Here is an 11,498-nt window from a genome sequence, read left to right as displayed (position 1 = left end):
GTATATGCCACTCGCACACTTTCGGTGAAAGAAAAAACCTGCATGTCTGAGAGTTCTCCATAATGTTCTCAAAGGTGTGTGAAGTCTGTCATTCCGCACTGGTCCAGCGTGGCACCTGTCCGTGGCGTGACCTTAAATCCTTCCAAAGGAAACCTGGGCTCAGTAGTGGGCCAGCGTTGAGTTGGTCACGATGAAGGGTGAAGCTATCATGCACTGAGATATCGGGTAAACTGTTGTAGAACTAGAAACTTGAGATCCACTTTTACTTGCATGAATTTTCGATAAACAAAGAGTTTACCAAAAATTCATGCAAGTAAAATTGCAAATTCGAAATTAATGGTATAAACCCTTAAATATAAAATAAAATAGCCACTCATACTCATAGCTATTTATGAAAGATCACAGTGAAATACTGCAGATATTGTAGAGGTCCTCATTACCCGAGATTCCACTCTTTATTTATGAAATAAAAATGAAAACATTTCTGCGGAGCGCTGACGAATGGCTTCCCCCCATCCCCCCCACCGACCAACCCTAGTCACCCCCCACAACCCTCACAAGGGGGTAGCGCCGCGACATTATATAATTCACCCACCTTCCCTCGTAGGCGTATAGGTTATGGCATTTAAAATCTCTATTATTAAAAGTTATGGTAAAATAATAGACGTAAGCTGGTTACTATAGTTTATACATCGCATCGATGATGTGTTTATATAAGTGTTTATTCATATGTTTATCAAAAATTAAATTCATCCATAACCTTATTTTATAGAATCTTTGCGACTTTTGTTATTTCGTTTTCCATGGGCATTAGATGAATTCCCACATAAAAAATAGTTGTATAAAAAATAGATAAATCAAAATGAAATCAAATCTCTATTTAAGAAAACCTGTCCAGGCAATTAAACCATCAACAAGTAATAAACAGACAGACAAACAAAACCTTTCTGAGAAACCATTCTGAAGAAACGTGCTTGTCTGAGAGTTTTCCATAATATTCTCAAATATGTGTGAAGACTGTCAATCTATGAACTATGTTCTAATCTCTTCTCATTCTGAAAGGAGATCCATATTCAGTAGTGGACTGGTAATGGGTGGAGATGTAGAGATAATGATGTCTTTAATTGTTCATTGTCGACTGAATTCCGAACTCAAGTCCAAAACACTCTAAAGCAGCAAGTTCTCTATTTTTTATTAACTGTGTAAGAAAACACGCCTAACAAAGTAACAGAAGAGTTAGTAAATCATGTAAATAACGTTGTAAAAAAGCTGTGAGTGGATTATAAAACCATCAACCCTCCCTGGTTGGGACTCCCTCGCGGTGTAGCCGTGTGGCGTTGTCAGATGTATTCATGAGGAGCGAGGAGCGGCGCGCTATAACGCACCCCGCGGCTGTGTAGCTCGACCCTCACACGAGTGAGAGGCTCCCAGCTTTCAACGATTTACATCCGCTACATTTGCGCAGGATGAGGATGAATACATTCACGAATTCAGCTTTATTTGAGGAGTTTCTTCAAATAAACTACATTTTTAGGATTCCATACCTAAAAAGGAAAAAACGGAACCCTTATAAGATCACTTTGTTGTCTGTCTGTCTGTATATCTGTATATAACACAAAAAAAAATTAAAATGTGGTCACAAAAAATTTAATTCTCTAAATCACATACAAATGGCGCAGATCGTTATTAACTTGCAGAGTCTACATAAAGGTGTTAGGTATATCATCATGTACGATGGTACAGCACCCTTTGCATGCGAATCCGACTCGCTTGATTGGTTATTTTTATTCAGATACAAGTCAGCCCTTGATTGCAATCTATTCTGGTGGTAAGTGATGATGCAGTCTAAGAGGGAAGCGGGCTAACCTGAAAGGGGTATGGCAGTTTTTATTAAACTCCTTTGATACCGGAACGCGAAATCGCTTAGCGCCACGGCTTTGCCGGTAGAGTGGTAACTAGTCACGGCCAAAGCCTCCCACCAGACCAGGCCAGTGATTTAGAAATTATAAAATTCCAAACCCTGCCGGGAATGGAACCCGGGACCTCCCACTAATAAGACCACAGTGCTTACCACTGCGCCAGCTGCGGTCGTTGTAGTTAGTTGTTTAAAATACACCGAAAAGTTAGAGGCCCGGGATGGAACTCCGAAACCCTCAAATATGAAGCTGACATCTTAACTACTAAGCTATCAACACTTATTATAATAACTTTAGATAAGTACCTAATAAATAATTAACAAAAAATATTCTTACGCGACAGCTAACACAAAACAATAGCGAAATCTTTCGTTTCTAATATAATAAAACAAAAGAATAAAGATAGCTGTTGTAGAAAGATAATCTCAAAGTACTTGCTTGTTTTCTTCATAAAACTTGTCAATTCTGTGAACATTTTTATTATGTTTGTTTATTATTTATACAAAACTTTCTAGATTACAAACTCTCTACAACTGTTTTTATTTGGAGATACTTATAATGTATTTTAATAAGTCTGTGATCTATCTAGCTGAAGCAAACAGTTTTGTACGAAAAGATTGTTCTCTAGTAAAATGGAACTGCGTTAAAATATGCAAAACACAACTGAAGCAAAATATAGATACTTATTGTGAAACTGCCATCATCTCTATAAATCTAGAGTCCCTCGTTCAAAAATATTATCTCGAACAAGTTCTATTCATTAAAATAACTACACAAATGACTGCAATATTTAATTTAGGAAAAATTATAGTTAATGTCACTCGGGATGATGCACAGATTTGTGCCTTCTTAGGAGTTCTGTGGGATTGTGGGCACAGATTTGTGCCTTCTTAGGAGTTGTGTGGGTAGGCATAGAAGTTAGAACGGTGGAATAAAGATACTCACATACATGAATACATATACATGAACCCTGAGAACATTTCACTCCTTTTTTTGGGCAGCAGTAAAAGGACGACAATTTGTGTATTTCAGTCAAAATAAATATCCCAATGCAACCCCAACTTAAAAATACATCGCATGAAATATGATAACAGAGTCTGAGCAGTATTCTAAATCCCATTTAAAAGGCTGCGGCTGAGGCTCCCCTCGCGATATTTTCGATTACGTTGTAAACAAGTACGACATTCCAGAGCAAGTGTTTAAAATTGGGTTCCCCAAGCCGCGGGGGGCAGCAAGGGCAAAGTGATTGGTCTCGAGAGCGGCCTGCGACATATTGCAAACATATTCTCCGCTTGAAATTTATTGTAAATCGCGGCGGGCGGGCGGGGATTTGAATCCGGGCGGGCGGCGCCCTCCCGAATGTCAATAAACCGAATGGACTTTCGAATTTCGCTACATTCGCTCCGTGTTTGCGTTTGCTGCCTTCGCTTTTTTCTTTTACGAAAAAGCCGTGTTCCCCTCCGAGCCCGCGCCCGCCTCGGGCGCTTCCGATTTTATTTATCTAAGGTTTTCCATTCCGCCGTAATTGTGTGAGTTGGAGCTCGATTGTTGCTAAAGCGAATATTTATTCGGGTTCGAGTTTGCTTTTCATTTCGCTCGTCCCGTAGCGTAGGTACGGCGCTAGTAGGTAGATACTTACGTATAGCGGTTCAGGCCAGGCCAGGCCACGTCGCCGGAGGCTGCGGTGGGTATATTTGGCGGCATTGTGCTACAAATTGAATTGGCAGGGCGCGGAATCAAATGTTGTCAGAAGAAATGACTTGTCTCCGCCGATTGACACTATCAAAAAATTGATCGTCTCTCTCACATACAGACATAACGTAATCATATTTACTTTAAGCCCTACTCCTATATGCTCCTGATATGTTTTAAATGTGGTAAATGCGATTTAGAGATAGGTATACCTCCGTCGTGGTTAATTTAAAAGCCATTCATTTTTCTTGTCTTTGTTGTAACTGCAGTTTACCATGTTCTGTAAGTAGTAGCTACGAGTATTTTATTTAGCTGTGTATAATAATAATTAATAATGTGTGCAAATAAGTTATGCTTGACCTCACGGCAAAATGAAGAGCCCCAGAAAGCGAGGCAGGTGACCCTTGCACAAGTGAACCAGCAGGTAGAAGTCACTTCGTGATGACCACCATAACAATCTAAGCTATATTGAATATAACTTTCAAGCAAGTTATAACTGGTCAAATTCAAATTCAAATTATTTTTATTCAATTAAACTTTTACAAGTGCTTTTGAATCGTCAAAATAATCTACCACTGGTTCGGAATGCTGTTCCTACCGAGAAGAACCAGCAAGAAACTCGGCGGTTGCTCTTTTCAAATGTACAATTTACAATAATATGCCATACTAATTGAGTTGTATCAAACACACACCTTTTATTCATATTTACATGCAGTTGAGCGCCAGGAGGGGTTTTGTAGAAGCTTACATTTCAGTTAGTATCACTAAAAGTAGATACTTTGATTTAAAGATTACAGCGAGAGGCGACGAGTTATAACATTATAGCGCGGCCGGGCGGCGGCGGCGGTGCGGTGGGGAGTGGGGCAATCAGCATTAGTCGGAATATATTTCGCGTAAATCTTTCACGGCAGCTTTTATGCTTATCGTAAAAAACGGGCGAGTGTCCGAGTGAGCCATAAATATGGCTCGTAAAGCCGCGCCGTAACGTGCCGTAACGTGCCGCGACCGTGCCGGTTCCTTGCCGCCGCGTGGCGAATCTGCACTGATAAGTACTATTCATTGGAATATAATATTACGTTATTATAAAAGGTATCTGAAGTCACTATTCCGCACTGGGCTAGCGATGGGTTCCCAACGAGTCACACGGTTACTCCTGTGGTTACTCTGAGTGTGACTCGTTTTATTTTAATATAGTCACATTTATTGATTAATTATATCATAAATTATTCTTTAAATAAAAGGGAAGGCATGCATGAATAAAGGATCAAAAAAAAATCTTGTTAATAATTAAATGCTAGTGGACGCCGGACCTCAGCCTAAGCCCTTCACATTCTGAGAGGAGACAAGAGACCCTCGCTCTAATCAAGAGCGAACAAATTAAAATATTTCTCCTTCATGTCGATCGTTAAAGTTTAGTATTCCGTGAATGCGCGGGGGTGCAGCAACCCCCGGGCAGGGGTCGCGGGTCGCGGGTCGCGGCGGACAGTTTTGCATGATCAGCGTTATTTAGGAGCTATTTATTGTTTGCGCCATTCGCGGACACCAGTTTACGAGCAGCAGCGGAGACCGGCGAGGGGTCGCTTTGTTTTCGTTATGGTTATTGTTTATTTTGTTATTCGTATGGAGTATCATCATAGTTATTTTTATGGTGATGGTCAAATGCAAACTCAAATGTATAAGTAGGTACTAGCTAACCCACCCCGCTTCGCTCGAATGGAATTATTATTGGAAAATGACTTTGACTTTTAATTTACCTAACTAATAACAATATTATCCTACTTCCTACTAAGTTCTAATATTATAAAAGCCAAATTTTGTGGTATGGATGGATGCTTGTTACTCTTTTACGTAAAAATTACTAGACGGATTCGGTTGGGAATGGAGATAGATTATATAACCTGGATTAACACATTACTTTTTATTAGACTACACTTTATTTTTATCTCGTAAAATCAATGAGTTCCCACGGGATTTTTTAAAAACTTATATCTGTGGGAACGAAGTCGAGGGCATCAGTCAGTAGTTATAATTATAATTCTTATCCAGCTGATTTTAACGTCTTACAAATAAAAGAATAATCTAACTTACTGATACATAATGTCAAGCTTTTCAGCTGGGTGTGGGAACTCGAGATTTTGCATACTGTTTTCTCTATTAGAAAGACTTCAACTCATACGAAGTCACGGCGCAGCGGGTCAGATAAATCGATGAATAAGTATGAATCATAACCATCGTTATCAACCGATAGAAGTCCACGGCTGGATATAGATATCTCGTAGGGGCTTCCACACGCCACGGGCTAGCGCTGAGGCTAAAGTGGCAATGGGCAGGGCACATAGTTTGAAAAACCGATACACATTGGGATCCCAACTCCCGAAGAGATGGAACGGCGACCTCGCATCGGAAAGCGCAGCGTCAAAACATCCCCCCACTAGGTGGTCAGACGACATCAAACGAGTCGCAGGGAGCCGCTTGGTTCAGGCGGCGCAAGTATGAATAGAATGAAGATATTATTCTCGTGTGGTTACAGGAGCAGGTAGCAGGAGCACGCGGCCTCGACACGCAGATCCCATAACACAGCAGGAGGAGTCCGGCGGTCGTCTCCCGCCGCGATTATTGCAAACAGGTAATTAATTTCACGCATTCTTTAATAATCTTGGCTCGGCAACTTTTTAACCCGGAAAAGCAAAGAGTTGCTACGCACAGGATTTTTAAAAACCTGAATCCACGCGGACAAAGTCGCGGTCATCATCTAGTTTCTAATATTGTCGTGTTGCAAATTGCTGGCGAGATATTTCATCGCGTACCTACTGAAAAGAGCCGATTGACGTTTTGTTTTTTAAATGGGTAATGAAGCAATTTCCCGAGCAAGTGGTAGAAAATACACTTATTGTGTTATTGTTGCAATGATGTGCGACGTAAAAGCGATGGATGTGTACAAATCCCCGCTTTCCCGTGAGCCTGCTCTATAAAACGTAATCGTAAACGTAGCCGATGCCGAGCCGCGGGTTAGCTACCAATATCGTAACCCGACAAACTATGTTTACACGTGGAGCATCGAGCTGTCAGATGTGGCAATATCGCATCCATTGTCTTTGATCTTACTTTTCTATTCTTACTTAGGGCAGTGTATACGCTATATTTTATGTAGGTATATCAAAGCATAAACTAAATCGCTGGAGCTAGAAACTTGAAATTTTGACAGTAGATTCCGGGGTCAATGGGCCACTGCTCGCGATGCGGGAACAAGGAGACAGCGAGATGCTCGTGCTTCGTCACGCAAGGCACGCTGTGAAAAGAGGCTGAAGTTGGGGAGGTCACTCAAAGATCTAGATCATCTCCCGACGGTTCCTGCAAATATTCACCGTCGCCATAGTCGTGGTCACGACGGATCTGCAGTGCTGCGAGAGATGAAGTTCGGGTTGTCATGGGCAGTAGGTATCGAGTTTCGCCACCTGTCTGAGTTTATCTTAATCCAGGCGGAGTAGTTTGCTCCTTCAACAAATGTTTATGGCGTCTCGTGAATCTTTTCGTGGCTGCATGTGCCGCGATTGAACGCGATTCTCTCTAAGACAAAGTGTGTTATTTCTCGCGGGATCCCGGCGGGCGGGGGTTACGCCGGGGGAGGGTGTGGGGGTGTTTGTCGAAGGGGTGCTGAGGGTGTAGGGGTGTAGTAATATTTTTACGAGCGCGTTTTATTGTGCGCGCGATAAATTTGTCATCGCCCGCCACGGCAACTGGCAATGCATCGCCTGCTGTGACTGAGTGCAATTAGACTAACTAAATAATACTGACCACTGAAAAACGAGCCACTTAAAATAATAATGAACGTTGTATTTACATGGGTTCTATCGTGCAAGGAAATTTTAAAAGAATATTACAAAAGAAAACGAGACCAGACTAAATAGTAGGTAACTGTTTGAGTAGGATCCGAAAGAAAGTTTTATTGTTTAATTTATAAAAAAAGGCAATCGAAAGATCATAAATCAGCAAATATTTTACGTAAGGTCTCCATCATCGTCAAGTCAAGCCACTGAATGTTTGAATGATTTTAAAGCACTTGTAAAACTTGCCACGGGTTATCATAACATTGTATCGTCATTCGTCACCATCGCATCTTGTTAATGGTGACCATGATGACAGAGCAGTTAACATACCTATTCATGCATATCTTCCCTATGTTTCAGGATCGAGGATCGAGAAAGCTGGAGAACGTGAAAATCATAGTTTAGAAAATGCAGAAGGTCAACACAGATGGTCATCTTAAAACAGTACGTCCGTGCTCGAAGTGTTTGTGTGTCACGATTGCTCCATTTTCAGGTACATGACCCACATGTTATGCCTAACTGTAGAGTTGTTAAACTGTGTCTCTTTAAATGTGTCTTACATTATAAAGTATTTTATCTAAAAATATGTACGCAAATCGCGATATTTGTACATTTTAGGAGTGTATAATTAAGTACGTTGTTCTTGTTAAGATCACGCGATTGATATGACCGGAAACAATAATTACAATAATGTGTTCTCCATTCTGTTAATATATGTATTACTTTCTCGGAAACATTTTGTTTTAATGTGATAACTTGATAAGATGCTCCACTAACGTACTTATTTGTGATTATTATCTTTATGTACCAAGTACCTATAGAGAGAGTATTTAGTAAATAAACATAATTTCTCTCTCATTTGAATATCAACTCAATAATTTTTTGTTGCACTGTAGGAATTAAAATCTGTATCCGTGGTTTGCCAGATTTTCGTTAAAATAAGTTCTTATTTAGTTTCAGAGTTGAGGATTTTTGTACATAAATGTAAGCTCGTGTAACTGTAGAACATTGGCAGGAATATAATATACTTCAATAGGGAAGAGTTCACAGTGGCGAGGTAGGTAGAGATCTTAAGTATTGCACACACGTAGCGGTTTTTGTCACGACTCAATTGATATACAATTATCTACAAAGTAAAGTCATGTATGTAATGCAGTCTAGGGGACTAACGTTAAGCTGACAGTCCATGTGACCAAGTTTTGATAAGACACCATCTTCAATTTTAATAACATTACCTACTGATAAAAGTACCCTTTACTTCAGATTCTATTGGGAATTTGTATAGACATTAGCAGTATTTTATATCTGAGTAAAAAAATGATAGTAAAAAACGATAAAGGATCCTAAACTGTTATTGCTAAATAACTAAAACTAATAGGTACTTTTGTTTATCATGATAAAAATAAATATGACGAAATCAATTTTTTTAAGGTTAGTAAAAGACAGAGGTGGGTATTAGCTGTGCGTTTTAAGCAAATAAATATCGCTTGCTTTAACGATGAAGAAAAACATTGTGAAAAAACTGGCAAGCCTGAGAGTTCTCCATGTCTGTGATATGTCGTTAAGGTCTATAGCTGAAACTCTAATTCTGAGAGAATAGCCGTGCTCAGTAGTGGGCCGGCGTTGGGTAGAGATGATGATAGTGATGATACCTAGATAGGTACATAGTCTCACACATAATTTAGGTCCCTCAAGCTTAATTTAATTACTTAACAAAGGAACTTGATATTCAAATTTCTAGAGCTTTTAGTGAGTACAGTTAGGCCAAGTTAGACAGCACAATATAAGCCAGTGGTAGGTCAGCTTTACAGCAGGCTCTGTAATCAGGATTGACCGATCAGCGATGACATAATGTGGCCGCAAAAACGTCCGCGCGGCGCGGCGGCACCCCGCGGCGACCTCCTCCCTCGCGCAAAACCAAGCATTTCTGTACCCTGCATCGTGCCTCTACTCATACGATATGTAACCATCATATTTCAGACAGACAGGACAAAGCGAAGAAGTCCTAAATCCAGAAAATATAGACATTCGGGTCACGGGTGCTATTCTTCTATTTTTGGTATATCAATGCTACCTGAGTCGCCCAGACTTCGACTTTGCTCAAGTGAATATCGATGAGGGGTGGAATTCCTAAAAATCCTGTTGGAACTTTTTCAACTTAGCCCGAAAGCCCATATGGCAATATCCATAGATAGCATGACTTGAAGAATGTCGAACTTTCATCCTTTATTAACTCAGTCAGGCACAGAACTGAACCAGGCTGCTTTTTTGTAAGATTCCTCAGATAAAGATTTAGAACCTATTGAAAAAACTAAATTCACCATTAGTCGCTCTAACTTTTCGGTAAATCTCTATGCTTTGCCTCTAATGTCAAGTCCTAAAAACAATTCTGTTGCTCCCGATTAGCTATCGTATGTTGTACTCACATATTTCCATGTCTCTCGAGATTCTAGTGCTTAAGCAACTAAAATTACCCCGGGGTTTTTATGTAAACAGGCAGAAGAATTCTCCTTAAGATAATAAGATTCTACATATCTGGTAAATGATGATTTAGTGAATGATATAATTAAAATTACTGAGACGGTATGAATGTCCTGGGAAAAATAAAGTGCAGCGTTTAAATTAACGATTCAGCAAATTGATTACAACCTGTTTTAAACCGGGTTTTCTTGTCATATTTTAAAGTGACTAAGTGCGAAGCGTAAAAAGCGCTTATCCGTTGAATATAAAAAACAATAGTAAGCTAAAGTTTTACATTGATTCATCAAAAACTCGTAAATTTTGTTGATACTCGTAAATATCCAATCTTACTACCTACGTTACCGTCCCGGCGCGGCTAACTTTAGCGGAAAGTAGTCAACTAAACAAGAGATATGAGTTTGCGCAAATACAGATGCATTCTATATTCCCTCACTCTCTTAATCTATAGTCCGATGGGACGACCACCCTACACGACCGGAGAAAGATCAGGTGCAAAATCGACTGCGGTGTATCATGGCCATCTTACCAACTATGAGTTGCTACAATAATTTTTCTGGGACGTGAACCGAGGACTTCATAATTCGCATCAAATCAGCTTGCTAGCATGGACCTGGCTGATTTGGCACTAGAGTCTAGCCAGGGGTTCCCAACCTTTTTTTGTCTACTGCCCACTTTAAGAATAAATTATTTTTTAACGCCCCCCTTTTTAAACATACTTAAAAACCGCTAAGTACTTATAACTGATTATTGAAACGCAAATTTATAGTATTCGGACAGAGTATCTTTTATTGAAAATAAAACAAACATAATCAATTCTTATATAAAAACTAATGTGAAGGTTGAATCTGATGCTGTTCAATAAGTTTGTTGATATCAGGTTCCAATTTACTCAAAAACAGCCGCAAGTCACCACGTTCGGTAACACGCAAACGATTTCTCTTTTTAGTAAGCAGCGTTGCCACAGCACTAAATCCACGTTCACACAAATATGACGATGGGAATGCTATCAAAAATCGTTGAACAATTGACTACAATCCAGGGTACAATTGCGGGATCGGTTTTTGTAGCCAAAATTCTTGATATCCATTTTTGAACTTGATTTTTATTTCTTCGTTGGTTGTCAATTCTATAAGTTCTTCTTCCGGCTGACCGGTGTCTAAGAGTCTTCCTAGCTAGGTAGATGAAATTATAAATCGACCCCAAAGCCCTACACAATGCCCCCTTTTTTTTCTGGGTCTCTTACCGCCCCCCTTTAGGCCTGCAGCGCCCACAAGGGGGCGTTATCGCCCACGTTGGGAAAGACTGGTCTAGACCAACGAGGTAGTTCGACAAATTAACATAAAGTGACTGATATGATAAAGAATTTATATTCAAATAGATTAACGTTATCAAACTGCGATTTATGTTGATGAAACATGATTTAAAATGGCGATTTGAATTGATTCCAACCATTGTTTTGTTGTCATTTTTATTGATTAATGAGATTACCTACCTAGTTATCGCTTACAATTTCCTCTACGCTAAAGGAAGTTTGAAATACTTTAACATACCTACCTTCTCATTAACTACATTGCATTGTAAG

Source organism: Maniola jurtina, chromosome 11 (genome assembly GCF_905333055.1).
Source record: "Maniola jurtina chromosome 11, ilManJurt1.1, whole genome shotgun sequence".
Classification (NCBI taxonomy): Eukaryota; Metazoa; Arthropoda; class Insecta; order Lepidoptera; family Nymphalidae; genus Maniola; species Maniola jurtina.
Note: the sequence above shows the minus strand (reverse complement) of the source record.